General features: G+C 46.0%; 1 pseudogene; it reads left to right on the top strand.

The window, feature by feature from the left end:
- Positions 1-3,639: 3,639 nt before the first annotated feature.
- LOC133248931 (small EDRK-rich factor 1-like) lies at positions 3,640-3,956 on the top strand (annotated as a pseudogene).
- The last annotated feature ends 1,077 nt before the right edge of the window (positions 3,957-5,033 follow it).

The following is a 5,033-nucleotide window of genomic DNA, read 5'->3' as shown; positions in this document are numbered from 1 at the left end:
GGAAATATAAAATTATTATCTTTAGAGCGGTGGAGTAGGGTGTTTGAGCACGGATATTAGGCAGCGCGGGCACGTGGGATTTGCAGAGTGCTAATTTGCTGGCTGCTCTGCCGGGCTCCGCGGGGTGTCATAAGAGCCTCCCCTATCCCCCGCCCCGGGGAACTCGGGAAGACACCCAGCTCCCCAGCACCCTGCCATCACTCCGCTGCCAAGAGAATGCGGGTAGCCACTCTCTCAGAGACTTGAGGATTTCTTCATGGTCATCACGGACCAAAGGGCGGGAGGCTGGTCACCGTCTCAGGCTCCACGGCCTTTTGGAGGGGTTGCTGGAACCAGGGGACAAAGTCTGAGCCTCACAGCCCCAGCAGAGAGCAGCCTGAAGGCATGCAATTAGAGCCACGACTGGCTGGGGTGGAGGGCTCGCCGCTGTCCACGCCTTCACGACTCCCTGGCCTCCCGGTCCCCTCACCCATCCCACGCCTCACCCCTTCTCCTCACCTGCTCCCATCATACACCCCCCAACCTCTTACCCGCCTGCGCACCTACCTCCAGCCCTCAGCTCCCCACCCCCAGCGCGCTGCCTCCATTTACAAGCAGCATCACTAATTGCTTTTTAGGGTCCCTTTTCTGCTCTCTGTTCAAAATTCACGGGGCGTTCCCCGGCCCTTTTATGCTACTTTTCTGAACCTTTTCAGCCTCTTTTACAAACTTAGCACTTTCTGTGCCTCTTTTAGTCTTTTCGAGAAGAAAGAGACTTGAGAGAGGTTTTTTTTTTTTTTTTTGGCAGTAAAGCTCCTTCTCCTGTACCCCCTCCCCCGCCTCTCCCCACCCCCCAGTCCCACCGCCACCCCCTCCAAAAGCACACGCATTGACCCTCCTCCCACTGAATGGGGCTTTGTGCAGGGAATTTCCGGAACATAGCCCAGTGCCCAGGCCTCTGTGAGGAGAGGAGGGGCCCAGCCGGGCAAGGAGACCCTTAAGCCCACCCCATTACCACGGTCACTGTTTGCCCTGGATTCTCTAAAAGGCCTATTGTTGCCGGTTGCCAGGTATTCCATAGCAACACTTAAGCCAAGCTGCCTACCCTATTTAGGCCCAAAACTTTTCAATGGCCTCCAAAACCCGTGCTTGTCAGCGCCGCAGACCGCTCCTCAAACAGCCTCAGAGGGGAGGGCGAAGCCAAACCATCCCCCAGCCGTCTCTGCCTTTCAAATATCCGTGTTTGAGGCTGCTCAGGGGCTCCTTGTCATTTGCCTAGGATCAGCAGGCCAAACAATCGCAATTAAAATTTCTCTCTCCCCCGACCCTGGCATCTCCCCCTCTCTCTGCCCCCCGGCCCAGTTGCAGACCTCTCTCTAACTTAATATTCAGCTGGGACTGGGTTTCATCATTTTCTGCAAGGGCCTCCTGACTTTCCTTGTCAACCATCTCAAAGGAAATTGCTTTATTATTTTAGGAGAGTTTGGGTGCACTTCCATGCACGGTTTATGCTCCTTCTCATCTCTGGTGAAGAGGAAGATAATAGAATCAGAGTCTATGTTCTAGAAGGAATCTTAATCATGGTCCCAGATGAGGGTCTGGAGGCCCAGATCCAGGAAGAGACTGGCTTGTGTCACAAGTTATTTAGAGGTGGGGGTCCAGAGCCCCAGGTCCCTGACCTCCAATCCCATGCTTATGCTCACTAGGAAGCTCCAATGTAACATGAGGAGGAGATTGGCAGAGTGAGGAAAAAGTACTCTGTGCATCTCAAAAATGAAAATGGGAGGAAGGCAGGTTCCACATTCAGAGGAATGCATGAACCAGCCCTTCTTGCTCCTTCCTTTCCAGGTGAAATGTGAATTTGCCCCCAGCCCAGTTAAAAGCAAGCAACCCTGGAGATGTCAGTTCAGTTCAGTTTTCAGTTCAGTTCAGTTCAGTCGCTCAGTAGTGTCCAACTCTTTTCGACCCCAAGGACTGCAGCACACCAAGCTTCCCTGTCAATCACCCAACTCCCAGAGCTTACTCAAACTCAGGCTCATTGAGTTGGTGATGCCATCCAACCATCTCATCCTCTGTTATCCCCTTCTCTTCCTGCCTTCAATCTTTCCCAGCATCAGGGTCTTTTCCAATGAGTCAATTCTTTGCACCAGGTGGCCAAAGTATTGGAGTTTCAGCTTCAGCATCAGTCCTTCCAGTGAATATTCAGGACTGATTTCCTTTAGTATTGGCTGGTTGGATCTCTTTGCAGTCTAAGCTTTACCTGCTACCTTACTTTCCTCCCACTGGAGATTTATGGCATCTCTCACAGGTCCTGAATTAGATGAGGCTCAACTTAGCATTCTAGAACATTCAGCTGCTACACCCCCACCAACCCCACACTCATCGTTTGACAGAAATCATCAACTAATTTGCCCAGAGTCACAGAGCACTTAGCATAAAACCAAGCTCTGTCCCACAGCCTGCATGGCCCTGCATGATCTGGACTGGCCCATCTCCTGTCCACCTATTGTATTTATTACCATCATAATTATTGTTTATAGATATTTGGATCTTATTTCTTATTTGCTCCATTCTCAAACATAACCTCAATTAGAACTCTACATCTTGTTTATCTTGTACCCCCAGAGCTTAGCATAGTGTCTGAAACATAGAAGGTACTCAATGAATATCTGAATAAATAAATGAAGATATTTGCTCATTGGTGGTAAATAGGAAAGTTAGAACTCAAGTCTTCTAATTCACAATGCAACATCCTTTTTCCTGAGGGCATTGTAAAATGAGAAAAGGAATAGTGTTTATGTGTTTTTAAGTCCTTCCTTATAACCCAGTGTTTCCCAAACTTTAAAAAAATTATTATTACTGCTCCACTAAATGAGCTTTAAAGATTGTCTTTACCTCATTGTCTCCTATGAAATTATCAGAGATATGTTCTATATCTAATAATGTACTGTGGTCCTTTAAAGGGCTGTAAGTCAGTGTAATGTTTAAGATTTCCCCACCCTAAGGACCAATTTTTGCCTCTTTCAGAGTGATGTCACCTCCCTTGAGAATTCATGTGATAACCAACAACAGTCACTTGCAGTAAAAGCCTACAGATTTCTGATGGTGCTATAAAACCAGTGAATTAATTCTGTGCCTGATGAAAATGGAGGAGGATTGTCTCAGAGCTTAGGTGTGGAAGAATTCTAACCATTGAAAGTGACAAGAATGGGCAGAAAGGATGGTGGATGTGTTAACTTTGGGCTTCCAGCCCAGCCCTCATATTACATACTTCACAAAAGTTTCTAAAAAGATCTTTAGAAAAACCTTTTCAGCTTAGGTAAATGTGGTGTTAAACCACTAATCGTTAACCCCTTTCCTCTTCTTATTCAGCTCTTAATCAGATTATACAAAAGCTTTCAGACATTCTTGGTTTCCAGTGCCAGTGTGTGAGGATAAAGTAGATTTTCTAAACTACTGCCTCAGAAGTCAAAATTTTTAAACTTTTACTGCTGGGTGTAGGTCCACAAAATAAATTCTTCATTAAGAAAAAATGTCAGCACTGGGAGCACCTGTGCAAGTTCAGTCTTCCACACAGACAAATGGGTTCAGCCATGAAGCCTGTAAGGAAGTCATTGCTCTTCCGAATTGCTGTCTTCCAGGCTCAGTGTGGTGGTCAGCATGGCCTGCGGAAATCAAGGAGAAGTTGCCCGTCAGAAATATGTAAAGAAATCCCAGAAAATTAGTAAGGGGAAAAGGAAAAGCAGGTAGTTTGATTACCTCTCAGAGGAAATAGAAGGAATCTGAAATCATACAACAAAAGCAGAAGGCAGCCAATGAAAAGAAGGCTATGCAGAGAAGAGAAAAACGATAACTATTTAGAAAATCTGGGTGCTACTGCTAATTAGGTGTATCATAAGTTCTATGATGAAGATTTTGTAGAATGAACAGCCATACGTGTGTTATATCCTTGTGAAACTATTTTAAACTTAAAAAACAAAAAACAACAGCGCTGCCTCCTGGAAGCACCTGTAGATTAAGAGCTGACATATCTATATGCTTCCCTGATAGCTCAGTTGGTAAAGAATCTGCCTGCAATGTGGGAGACCTGGGTTCGATCCCTCAGTTGGGAAGATCTCCTGGAGAAGGGAAAGGCTACCCACTTCAGTATTCTGGCCTGGAGAATTCCATGGATTGTATAGTCCATGGGGTCGCAAAGAGTTGGACATGACTAAGTGACTTTCATTTTCACTATCTATATACAGTATGCTCATTTATGCATTCATTAATTCACCAAGTATTCACTGAATCCTTCTTATGTCCCAAGCGGTGTGCTAGAAGCTACACAGATATATTATTTTCACAGCATTTTATATGAGTACCAGGTACTAGGGAGCTTCCCAGGTGTCTCAGTGGTAAAGAATCCATGTGCCAATGCAGGAGAAGCAGGAGATTCAGGTTCAATCTCTGGGTCGGGAAGATCTCCTGGAGAAGGGCATGGCAACCCACTCCAGTATTCTTGCCTGGAGAATCCCATGGACAGAGGAGACTGGTGGGCTATAGTTCATAGGGTTGCAATGGGTCCGACATGACTGAGTACCTGTGCACACGTACATGCATGGACTAGGTTCTAGAGAATGGAATATACTCTTTGTACATTCATGATTAAAGGAATGATTATTACTTGGCCTTGCTGATACATATTATCTAAGCATGGAGTTCTTGATGATGCTACACGAACTCCATAATCTCCTTAATAGAAAAGTTAGAAGTCTATCCTCAGTATAGTGGACATCTGCTTTGTTGCCTGCCCAGCACCCTTCCTTTCCTTCTTGTCATTATAGCAACCTCCTCTTCTTAGGGGAAATAGCTCTCTTATTCCATGTGGTCCTGCAATTATTGCAATTCCGAGTACCCTTCTGTTCACCTGGATGGGAAGACAGATATCCTAGGCACAGACAATCCCTGGCCAATTCATTGCACCGGAGATGGAGAACATAGCACCAGAGAAACAGAGAACAGCCTTCCTGTGAGTGCTTCTACCTTTTTAGAGATCCAAGTGACACCTCTGGAAC

This window comes from Bos javanicus, chromosome 5 (assembly GCF_032452875.1).
Source record: "Bos javanicus breed banteng chromosome 5, ARS-OSU_banteng_1.0, whole genome shotgun sequence".
NCBI classification, from domain to species: domain Eukaryota; kingdom Metazoa; phylum Chordata; class Mammalia; order Artiodactyla; family Bovidae; genus Bos; species Bos javanicus.
Note: the sequence above shows the minus strand (reverse complement) of the source record. Positions and strands in the feature narration are given on the sequence as shown.